General features: G+C 43.5%; 1 long non-coding RNA gene across 1 annotated transcript in view; it reads left to right on the top strand.

The window, feature by feature from the left end:
• Positions 1-3,725: 3,725 nt before the first annotated feature.
• LOC132895597 (uncharacterized) overlaps positions 3,726-12,753 on the top strand; it is a 38,109-nt gene continuing 29,081 nt past the window's right edge. The window contains exon 1 of the long non-coding RNA XR_009655784.1: positions 3,726-3,945. This is a non-coding gene — a long non-coding RNA (uncharacterized LOC132895597). The remainder of the gene's footprint in view (positions 3,946-12,753) is intronic.

Raw genomic sequence — 12,753 nt, 5'->3', positions numbered from 1 at the left:
CAAATTCATTAATTCACTCACACACACACATGTTCACACCTTGGGCCATCTAACATAGCCAGTTTGCCTACCTGCATGTTTTTGGACAGTGGGAGGAAAACGGAGAACCAAAACAAAGTGGGTGGCAATGCTACTCACTGTGCTGCTCAGGATTTCCTCAAGCAACAATTTTTATTCTTACATCAGCCATATTTTACCATTAAATAAAATATGAAAATGTGAAGTGGGTGGCATGGTGGTTAGCACTGTCGCCTCATAGCAAGAAGGTTCTGGGGTTGAACCTCGCGACCGACTGGGGGTTTTCTGTGTGGAGCTTACACGTTCTCCTCATGCCTGCATGGGTTTTCTCCCACAGTCCAAAGACGTGGATTAGGTCAAATGGATACTCTAAATTGCCCATAGGTGTGAATAGTTGTTCACCTCTGTGTTAGCTCTGTGGTAGTTTGGTCCACCTGTGATAGTTTGGTGTACCCTGCCTCTCACCTGAAGTCAGCTGGGATTGCCTCCAATTGCCATGATGTCACAACTTGTGGGTGATAATTTGAATTCAGGCTTACTGTTACCTCCAGCTTCTCCATGAAAACATGCCATACTCAGGAAATAAATGAACTGGATTTAAACAGGGTGGCATGGTGGTGTAGTGATTAGCACTGTTGCCTCACAGCAAGAAGGTCCTGGGTTCGAGCCCAGCGGCTGACGAGGGCCTTTGTGTGTGGAGTTTGCATGTTCTCCCTGTGTCTGCATAGGTTTCATCTGGGTGCTCCAGTTTCCCCCACAGCCCAAAGACATACAGGTTAGGCTAATTGGTGTCTCTAAATTGAGTGTGAATGGTTGTTTGTGTCAGCCCTGCGATGACCTGGCAACTTGTCCAGGGTGTACTCTGCCTCTCGCCCATAGTCAGCTGGGATAGGCTTCAGCTTGCCTGCGACCCTGTACAGGATAAGCAGCTACAGATAATGGATGGATGGATGTAAACAGTGGGTGACAATGTCCTCCAGGATACCAGAGCGACCTAAAAGGCAGGGGGTGATTATCAACAACTCAATGTATTCAACTAGGCCACCACTAATGTTCTAAGATTTGTGAAGTGCATGTAATTCTTAGATGTCCTGAAGCCACAATGGTGTATTGGATACACCAAAGTCCGGACAGTCCAAACAGATTTTTACTGATCTAAGACAAAGCATGAGCATTAGCATTCCCATTCTTAGAACCTGGACAATAGGAAATGGTCAAATTAAATCAATAAAAGAAGGCCCACATGCCTGTTCATGGATTAAGTCTCTTGGCAGACAGAACAAGTACAGTAGATGTGGTACACCATCCCATCCAGCCAATGTTTCCACTATTCCAGCACCAGTATGATTGCCAGGAACTTGTGATTCACAAATCAGTATTTCTTTCTGTAGCAGATATTTTGCATGGAAAAATAAGCACAAGGGAAAGGTTATGGTGGATTCCATTCCATTCTGTTCCGTTATGCGTCTGGGTGTTTTCACAGAGGCACTGAGGTAAATCTAAAAAGGCCTGTGGGGCTGCAGGTGTCTAATGCTGATTATTGTCAATATATGTGTTTGTCTACGGAAAACATCACTGATGAAAGACTGGAACACCCATGCTTTGTTGACCAAGCCACGTGGAATTACACTGGTATTCCTAGTACCTCCTAATAGTCAAGACCATTATATTGCCTTCCTTTACCCTGATTACAGGTACTCTATTTCTCAGGTCTAACTGAAGAATCTGTAGTCAACCTACCGTACGGCTGTGAGTCGGTACGTTCTACTGATCTGGGACAATCTGTTGGAGGTGCAGGCAGTTCTTTTTGCACTATGAGAGCCAAGAGATGTTCCCAGTTGATAGTGAGTTATGCCATTACTGCCAGGGATTCTCAAGGGGGGAGTTGAGGATGAGAAGGATATGTTCTTGAGCTGTAATGAGTTGATGTACCATTTCTATCAATATGACATTTCTCACTGTACTGGAGTCTAGGAGAGCCGGGAAAAAAAGAGAGCATGTTCATGGCAGTGAATTGTCATCTCAACATGAGAGCTAGTTGCAGGAGGATCGAGAGGAAAGTTGTTGTTGTTGAGCCATCAGAGCAGGTGGAGTAGCTACAGCGCACTGCTGGAGAAGCCTACAGTTGATCAGAGGCAAAGCAATTCTTGTTGATGATCTCCCAGCAGTTTACCTTCCTCAGTGACTGCTTTACAGAGTTCTGAGTCACTCTTTCAGTGCAAGCAATGACGTCCTCGGAGACAAAAGCAAGAAGATACAATCAGAAGCTGCTTATTAAACAGATCCAAATTAGCAAACAGAATTGTATCAGTGATGCTCTGGGTGTGACACATATCAGCTCCATGTTGATTAGGGATGGGTGGTAGCTCAGTGGTGAAGACATTGGACTACTGATCAGAAGGCCTTGAGTCTTACCTCTGCTTCTAAAGGCCTTCAAGGCTAAATAAAAGCACAAAGAGAACAAGTATAGCTGCCTGCCTACTCAATCAAGACTAGACAAGCATTGAATTATATTTTTTTTTTCAGCCATGTGCCATAACATGAGAGAGAACAAAAACCTGTCCGAAGGAGCAAAACATCTTTGGACAGATCAAGGGAAGAAACTCATCTCATTCATCTCATCTCGTTATCTCTAGCCGCTTTATCCTTCTACAGGGTCGCAGGCAAGCTGGAGCCTATCCCAGCTGACTACGGGCGAAAGGCAGGGTACACCCTGGACAAGTCGCCAGGTCATCACAGGGCTGACACATAGACACAGACAACCATTCACACTCACATTCACACCTACGGTCAATTTAGAGTCACCAGTTAACATGCAAACACTGCACAGAAAAGCCCTCGCCGGCCACGGGGCTCAAACCCGGACCTTCTTGCTGTGAGGCGACAGCGCTAACCACTACACCACCGTGCTGCCAAGGGAAGAAACTATCATTTGATATTACTGTAACTGAAAAGTCAGTTAAATTAAAGCCATAGTCCAAACATATTTTAAACCCAAACTTAATCCTTTGCATATGTTAAATATTACCGTGGGCCAGAACTTGGACATATTTCCCTGTTATGGGAAACGAACATGAAACCTGTTAACTAAAACCTCATATAAAAGAAGTTTTCTGGTATTTGTTGAACTCTGTTAATAAATGTTAGGATATGTAAATACATGTTTGTCTCTGAAAGGGAAGTTGATTATGATCTTAAAAAATAAAAACCTTTGACTGACATTCTTTAGAGAGCTATATAAAAAAGTGTTTCTTGCTGCCATTACACCTCCACTGTAATCGAGTCTGTAGATATTAAATTACAAAATGCTGGAGTATTTCTTTAAGGATAACATAGATATCTCTAAGAGAGAATTTAAAAAGCCCCAGATGATGCATCCTATTAGTTTGCATTTCAATTAAAAGCTATAATAGCTATAGACAGGATGATACTCAACAGACCATGCTTCATTTCCATCCACTGTCCCCGTGGTTTCATACACCACTATTTTTCATTTGAATAACTTCCAACTGAAATTCATATGAGCCTGGAGTATTAGATGCTATGACCTGCATGTGGTGCAGTAACCCGGAATACACACACATTGAACTCCATACAGATCCATTATTAAACAAACAGGTTTCCCGGCTTCGTAGGAAGAAACGTAGGCTTTGGGAGTGTCAACAAACGCAGGTGTCAGGTGTCTGCGATTCAGTCTTTCACAGAGGTGGTGCGGTGCAGACTAATTACACCGGCTGCTTATCACTGCAGATCTGTGCGCACAGACGGAGGCAGCACAAGCCGAGCCTGGAGACCAGTAACCTAGTGCACGAGCACACGCTAACCTGGAGAGGGAGTATCATGTATCCCAAAGATCCGCAGTCCCAAGGTGTTGCCCTCTAGGCCACAATCCTCTGAGATGTGTTGAAGGAGTGACTGCTTTAAAAGGTACAATATGTTCATGATGATAAAGTTAAATATTATGATAAGAGTAGGTAATTCTCACTGTAACGATAAATTAAGAAACTGGTTTAAATTCCTTCTGTGGAAGTCAAATGTTATAACTACAGGCTTTTATGGTGTAAAAAATGTCACCAAGATGAATCATGTCAGAATTTTTTTCCTCATTGTGGAAATGTGACATAACAACCAACAACAGTGAAGTGGAAAACATATATATATATTATATATATATTTGTGGGCAGCACAGTGGTGTAGTGGTTAGCGCTGTTGCCTCACAGCAAGAAGGTCCGGGTTCGAGCCCCGTGGCCGGCGAGGGCCTTTCTGTGCGGAGTTTGCATGTTCTCCCCGTGTCCGCGTGGGTGTGCTCCGGTTTCCCCCACAGTCCAAAGACATGCAGGTTAGGTTAACTGGTGACTCTAAATTGACCGTAGGTGTGAATGTGAGTGTGAATGGTTGTCTGTGTCTATGTGTCAGCCCTGTGATGACCTGGCAACTTGTCCAGAGTGTACCCCGCCTTTCGCCTGTAGTCAGCTGGGATAGGCTCCAGCTTGCCTGAGACCCTGTAGAACAAGATAAAGCAGCTAGAGATAATGAGATGAGATATATATTTGTCCCAGAGAAAATGCAAACACTTATATTAGCCTGGTTGCACAAGTTTGCACACCCTTCTGCTCTTCAGACCCACCTGATCCATCCTGATGCCCTACTTCTGGCTGGAGTCTCATCATATTGTTCCTGTGGAGGACAGCCCCATATGGACAATCAAAATATACACTTAGAAGATGGCTCTGGACACTTACAGTTTTGCTATGATGGCTGAGGACTACAACTGACATGATAACAGTTTTGCACTCAAGTCTCCATCAATGAACAGTTGATAACTTCAACGAAACAGACTTCATGTTAAAACTATAATGAATTTCCTGGTTACACAGTTATACGTTGTGACTATATAGGACACAGGTATAGAAGCAAGTTATTTATAATCATGCTATCTGTTATCACCCAGATGAGGATGGGTTCCTTTTTGAGTCTGGTTCATCTCAAGGTTTCTTCATCATGATGTCTCGGGGAGTTTTTCCTTGGCATCATCACCACAGGCTTGCTCATCAGGGATAAATAAATGTATTAGTGATAAAATTAGCTCATACACTGTCAGAAATAGGGGTACAGTTGGAGTCTATTTCTGTCCCCAAAGGTACAATCTACACTAATGTACCCCCGCGGGCTCCTTACTGGACCTATGTATACCTTTTCAGGGCCAAAAAGGTACATACCTGTTCCTAAGAAGTATATAAAACATGTACAAATGAGTACCTTAGAGGGTACTGCCCCAGTGACAAGCCATTGTACACCTATAGGTACAATAATTTACTTTAATTTCTGAGAATGTATTTAAAAGTCTTTAATTTTCTGTAAAGCTATTTGCGACAATATTTGTTGTTAAAAGCACGATACAAAATAAACTGACTTGACTTGATTTGACTTTTATAATGGGGCATGTAACTGTGCACAGAATGAACCAATCATATCCAAACTTGTATTCAAAAGTAATTATCATACAGCTTTCATCAAATAATTCTGATTTACCCCAATTGGGTTTGAAGTTTGAAGGTTCTGGCTAACCGGAGTCTTTCTGTATGGAGTTTGCATGTTCTCCTCATGCCTGTGTGGGTTTCCTGCAGGTGCTCCGGTTTCCTCCAACAGTCCAAAGACATGTGGATTAGGCCAAGTGGCTACTCGAAATTTCCCATAGTTGTGAATATCTGAACATGTGAATATCAGTACGAATGGTTGTTTGTCTCTGTGTTAGCCCTGCGATAGAGATAATAGATGGATGGATTGATGTTTCTGGAGGATTGTATTGACATCATCTTGGTTTGATCTGACTGCTGAAGCCATGGTCCTCCAAAATGTTTACAAAGCATGTACAAAATGTCATTGCTGAAAGATCTCGACAAAGAAGTTTACAAAAGAATTTTCAAAACATTACATTTTGGATTATATCATGGATCATATATAGATGTATCATGGATTGCATCATTCTGATTTATTTATTTAAACATACATACATTATAGTTTGGGAGTTGAGAGGTAAAAATAATTCACTCCTTTGATACAAAATAAAAACCTGTAACTGTTAAAAAAATGCATAAATTTAAGCTAGACAGCCTTTCGATTTCATAAATTCGGTGAAATTTAGTTCCCTCTGAAATGTGGTTATTGTGATGTGTTTGTTTCTGTAATATCTCACAAAATATCAAGCCATTCTGCCGCTGGAAAGTTAATTAATTTAAGGGGATTCCCAAGCAAATAATGTGCATGAAATTGCTCGCTTCACGCAGTCAAGCAGACAGATTAAGTCCGTGTGCGCATGCGCAGATTTACCACCTTCTTCTTTTGGGTTTTACAGCAGCTGGCATCCACAGTGTCACATTACCGCCATCTACAGGTTTCCCTTTGAGCGTGCACTGACGGTTCCATCATTCTGTCGCTAAACGAACAGCTGATCACACCGAGGTGCTCACTGACCGCCGATATTTATTAGTTTGGTCCTGCTTTTCCTTTCCTTCGTATATAACATAACGTCTTTTCTTCTTGCTTTCTGTTACTGTAGTCGGTCTTTCACGTTTCATTTGCACACTCACATCCTCCTTTTTTCTCTCCTGTTTCAAATTTATATCTCACAATGCCTTGTGTGAACGGAGAAAGCCCACCACGTGATGCATGAGGTAGTATCTTGAATTGGGTCATGGTGAAGCAGGAAAAAATAGCAGAGAATTTAGGGCCACATGACCTTAAATTCATTAATTGTTCTCACCTCATCATCTCTAGCCGCTTTATCCTGTTCTACAGGGTCGCAGGCAAGCTGGCGCCTATCCCAGCTGACTATGGGCGAAAGGCGGGGTACACCCTGGACAAGTCGCCAGGTCATCACAGGGCTGACACATAGACACAGACAACCATTCACACTCACATTCACACCTACGGTCAATTTAGAGTCACCAGTTAACCTAACCTGCATGTCTTTGGACTGTGGGGGAAACCGGAGCACCCAGAGGAAACCCACGCGGACACGGGGAGAACATGCAAACTCCACACAGAAAGGCCCTCATTGGCCACGGGGCTCGAACCCAGACCCTCTTGCTGTGAGGCGGCAGCGCTAACCACTACACCACCGTGCCGCCCCATTAATTGTTCTATTTTAAAAAAATAAAATTTGAAATCTGTGATTCGAATTCAGTAGCTTTTGGTCCACTAAGTAAAAATAACTGGGTGTCAGGGGAAATTCTTTTTATGACCTACACTTGGGGCGGCACGGTGGTGTAGTGGTTAGCGCTGTCGCCTCACGGCAAGAAGGTCCAGGTTCGAGCCCTGTGGCCGGCGAGGGCCTTTCTGTGCGGAGTTTGCATGTTCTCCCCGTGTCCACGTGGGTTTCCTCCGGGTGCTCCGGTTTCCCCCACAGTCCAAAGACATGCAGGTTAGGTTAACTGGTGACTCTAAATTGACCGTAGGTGTGAATGTGAGTGTGAATGGTTGTCTGTGTCTATGTGTCAGCCCTGTGATGACCTGGCGACTTGTCCAGGGTGTACCCCGCCTTTCGCCCGTAGTCAGCTGGGATAGGCTCCAGCTCGCCTGCGACCCTGTAGAACAGGATAAAGCAGCTACAGATAATGAGATGAGACCTACACTTGAGAAATCTGAAAGGCAGTCTAGCTTTAAAAAGTGAGACAGTGGAATGTCAGTCCAGAGAAAATGCACTTCTATAAATATCCTAAAGATGGCAGCACATACCACTACATAAAAATGAACTCCCATTTTCCCAACTGGGAGGTCTGTGCTCAGAAAACATCAAGACAAACTTTGTTTTCTGTGATCATCCACTGTTTATTAGATACTAATAAGAGCTGTGTCTCCAATTTAAACCAAAACAGTAACAGTTTGTTCCCTCTTAATCTCATTTGACCTGCTCTAGTTAAATAATACAAGCAGCTTCAATACATTCGATGGAAAAACCACCTCAAGTCATCCTGACGATTTGTTTTTGATGAAAATATTTAACAGTATTGAAGCCCGACATAGTAAAAAGTTAATGGCAGGTCTGTAAAATTGATTTTCTCGCTGACGGTTTGTTGGTATCTTGGCATTTTAGTTTGTTGTTGTACCAATTCTCTGTCTAATATATCCTCGACAACAATGTGGAGGCCTTGAACTCAAACTGCCTCCTTCAATCCCTGTTCAGGAGAAAGAGAAAAGTGTTGCAGTTCACCCACAGAGTTAGAAATGTGTTGCGCTCGTATGTCTGCTCATGCACTATTTCAGAGATGCCTTTTGTTCGGAGTGTGTGCTGCACTAATTACAGTGATCATTCAGAGCCAAGTCGCGCTCATGCTCATCACCTCCCACACACATACACACACACACACACACACACTAAAAAAAACAATCCAAAACACTGCCACAAGGGCAGCCTGTATGGTGGCATTATTCCTCCGTCGCTTTCCACTTGATCTAATGATCGAGAAGCGCTAAGCATCCAAACACTCTCATAATTGGCCCAAGTTTTCAAAGTAAGCCTAAATGGCTGCACTAATCAATCTTCATCATTGTCTTCAATGACTCGGATGACATCCAGATGACGACTGGTTTAATTGTTGCCGCTAGGTTGGAATGCTGTACTCTATAGTCCTGGAAATAAGTGTTCATTATGGACTAAATTTGCTTTGATCACACAGCTACTGAATTCTCAAATCTGATTGGCAAGGTGTTTCATTTTCTGTAACAGCGCCTTGTTTAATTATTGTTTCTATAGTAACAACTCATTCATAGGGACTTGTATATTAGTGCTACACATAATCTAAGACTAATAATATCGTAATTGGATTAAAAACTTATTTAAAAGGGGATGGTTCACCCTTCCCAGAATCCTCTGCGCCAAGTAGCGAGTCGGATTTTTTTCCCCCGGTGATGGTGATATTCCAAAAACAATCTGCAACAATTCAATGACATCCTTGGCCATAGGTATTATGCTCATCTCATCATCTCTAGCCGCTTTATCCTGTTCTACAGGGTCACAGGCAAGCTGGAGCCTATCCCAGCTGACTACGGGCGAAAGGCGGGGTACACCCTGGACAAGTCGCCAGGTCATCACAGGGCTGACACATAGACACAGACAACCATTCACACCTACGGTCAATTTAGAGTCACCAGTTAACCTAACCTGCATGTCTTTGGACTGTGGGGGAAACCGGAGCACCCAGAGGAAACCCACGCAGACAACATGCAAACTCCACACAGAAAGGCCCTTACCGACCACGGGGCTCGAACCTGGACCTTCTTGCTGTGAGGCGACAGCGCTAACCACTACACCACCGTGCCGCCCGGGTATTATGCTGTAACATGAAATAGAAGATATTTTGTCAAAGTATATATATTTTAAATTCTTTCAACCAATCCATTCTGTTTTCGTCTGGTTATTCCATTGTAATCAGTGCTTTAAGTGGGCCAGTACTATGCAGTACTGCCACATCTAGATTTTAACCCCTGGCGTACCAGGACTTCTCACAAGCTCACAGTACCCTTTCCTGTCCTCTCCATATCAGAGTGTCTTTTGGTGATTCATTATGACATTTAAACTACATTACCCAGGGTGTACTACGTAACGCTCGCCTCTTGTGACGCTCGCCTCTCTCGACGCTCGCAGGACTACATGACGCTCATTCGCTTGTTCACGGAGAAGTTGGAAACAACAAACAGGAAAAACAAAAACAGGACAGTAATGTTGGCATGGCTACAAAAGGGCACAAAGAGAATGAGAGTCGAAATGGAGTCGGATGATGATGCAGCTCTTCGACAGTCAAATTCTACCGCGGTGGAAAATGCAGGTGGGGAGCGTCAAGCTAACACTAGTGCGTATGCTAACAGTGAAGAGCCTGTTGCTATAGCAATTCCTGTTGCTACCGATACTCCAGCCAACTGTGATGTTAACAATAACCTCCTTCAACATTGATTTGGCCAGACTGTTGGTCAAAGGATCAAGTACAGTATTTTTGCTCGCAGAACACCTGGCTTATATGTAAAGACAAAAAGCTTGGGTGTAAGATATGTAACCAAGTTAGCCCACTTCCTGTCCAAACACAACAGGGAATGAGGTTAAGTGAGTGGAGTGGATGTTTAATCTCTGCATTTGGTAGTGACAAGGCAAAACAACTTCATTCATTGCGCAAGAAAATTAAAGAACACCGAGATGTTTGTTTAATAAATTCATTTTGTGAAAATTTTGCATTGTCTTCCTATCTTTTATTTACTGTAGAAATTCAGAATGTATTACTTGATGATCGGCTGATACCGACTACCCGACACATATGCCAACAGGTGAATATGGGGAGTACTAGCACTTATTTTTTTTCCTCTTAAAGCACTGGTTGTAATGGACCAGAACCCGTATCGGCTGTCTCGCAAATCGACCGCGAAGGAAATACATTTTGTTCAAAGCCCCTGTGTATGACTTTGAGGTGGGTTTCGGGATCACTAACAGTGAATTTACAGAGGTTTTGCTGTACAGGGTTAACAGAGTAGCGGTCATGTGCTTTCAAAATGCAGTGGCACATGTGTAAATGAAAAGTATGAGTTGGATTATGGGCGGCACGGTGGTGTAGTGGTTAGCGCTGTCGCCTCACAGCAAGAAGGTCTGGGTTCGAGCCCCGTGGCCGACGAGGGCCTTTCTGTGCGGAGTTTGCATGTTCTCCCCGTGTCCACATGGGTTTCCTCCGGGTGCTCCGGTTTCCCCCACAGTCCAAAGACATGCAGGTTAGGTTAACTGGTGACTCTAAATTGACCGTAGGTGTGAATGTGAGTGTGAATGGTTATCTGTGTCTATGTGTCGGCCCTGTGATGACCTGGCAACTTGTCCAGGGTGTACCCCGCCTTTCGCCCGTAGTCAGCTGGGATAGGCTCCAGCTTGCCTGCGACCCTGTAGAACAGGATAAAGCGGCTGGAGATAATGAGATGAGATGAATTGGATTATGGGAAGGGTGATCCGGCCCCTTTAACAAAGATATATCATCATTCATGTAGTCAAGCTAACTGTAAGAGACATACAGTATATTGAACATTACATGAACGGCATACACTACCGTTCAAAAGTTTGGGGTCACTTTGAAATGTCCTTATTTTTGAAAGAAAAGCACTGTTCTTTTCAATGAAGATCACTTTAAACTAATCAGAAATACACTCTATACATTGCTAATGTGCTAAATGACTATTCTAGCTGCAAATGTCTGGTTTTTGGTGCAATATCTCCATAGGTGTATAGAGGCCCATTTCCAGCAACTATCACTCCAGTGTTCTAATGGTACAATGTGTTTGCTCATTGCCTCAGAAGGCTAATGGATGATTAGAAAACCCTTGTACAATCATGTTAGCACAGCTGAAAACAGTTTAGCTCTTTAGAGAAGCTATAAAACTGACCTTCCTTTGAGCAGATTGAGGCCAAGTTTACATTAGACCGTATCTGTCTCGTTTTCTTCGCGGATGCACTGTCCGTTTACATTAAAACGCCTGGAAACACCGGGAAACGGGAATCCGCCAGCGTCCACGTATTCAATCCAGATCGTGTCTGGTCCGGTGCTGTGTAAACATTGAGATACATGTATACGCTGTGCTGAGCTCTAGCTGGCGTCTCATTGGACAACGTCACTGTGACATCCACCTTCCTGATTCGCTGGCGTTGGTCATGTGACGCGACTGCTGAAAAACGGCGCGGACTTCCGCCTTGTATCACCTTTCATTAAAGAGTATAAAAGTATGAAAATACTGCAAATACTGATGCAAATACTGCCCATTGTGTAGTTATGATTGTCTTTAGGCTTGCCATCCTTCCACTTGCAAGTGGTCAGTGATATGCGCTGGGATCACACACACAGCGGCTCAGTCCCGAATCACTGCTCGTGCACTTCACTCGCGCGCTCTGTGAGCTGCGCAGGGCCGGAGTGCGCACCCTCCAGAGGGCACTCGCTGTTCAGGGCGGAGTGATTTGGAGCGCAGGATGCCTGTGGAGCCGAGCGTATCCGTGTATTGGTGTTGCTGTGTGCACGCGAATCGTGTATTGGTGTTGCTGTGTGCACACTAATCGTTTTAAAAACGTTAATCTGATGATCCGCTGATACGGTCTAATGTAAACCCCACCTGAGTTTCTGGAGCATCACATTTGTGGGGTCGATTAAATGCTCAAAATGGCCAGAAAAATGTCTTGACTATATTTTCTATTCATTTTACAACTTATGGTGGTAAATAAAAGTGTGACTTTTCATGGAAAACACAAAATTGTCTGGGTGACCCCAAACTTTTGAATGGTAGTGTATATCAGACATTCTTATCCAGAGCAACTTACAACATACCCAGAGCAGCCTGGGGAGCAGCTGGGAGTTAGGTGCCTTGCTCAAGGGCACTTCAGCCATTTCTGTTAGACCAGGGAACCGAACCGGCAACGTTTTGGTCCTGAAGCGTCTTCTCTAACCATTAGGCCATGGCTTCCCTTGGCATTTAACATGAAAGGAGTCTCAATCACTAACAATCAATGTTTTTAAGCTTTTCTTTTTCTTGTTTCTTGCTGCATTTTATGCTTAATTATCTTCAAGAGAGAGAAGAAAAAAAAAAGAGGCTGGTGAAGGAACACCTGTATATGATCACAGGAGCTAACTTCTCTCACCAATGTTCCTCAATATTACATGTATTCAGCTGTATTTTTTTTAACTTCAAGAAAGAGCAAAAGAGAAAAAAAAACAGAGGCTG

This window comes from Neoarius graeffei, chromosome 12, assembly GCF_027579695.1.
Source record: "Neoarius graeffei isolate fNeoGra1 chromosome 12, fNeoGra1.pri, whole genome shotgun sequence".
Lineage (NCBI taxonomy): Eukaryota > Metazoa > Chordata > Actinopteri > Siluriformes > Ariidae > Neoarius > Neoarius graeffei.
This window is presented reverse-complemented; position numbering and strand designations above follow the sequence as displayed.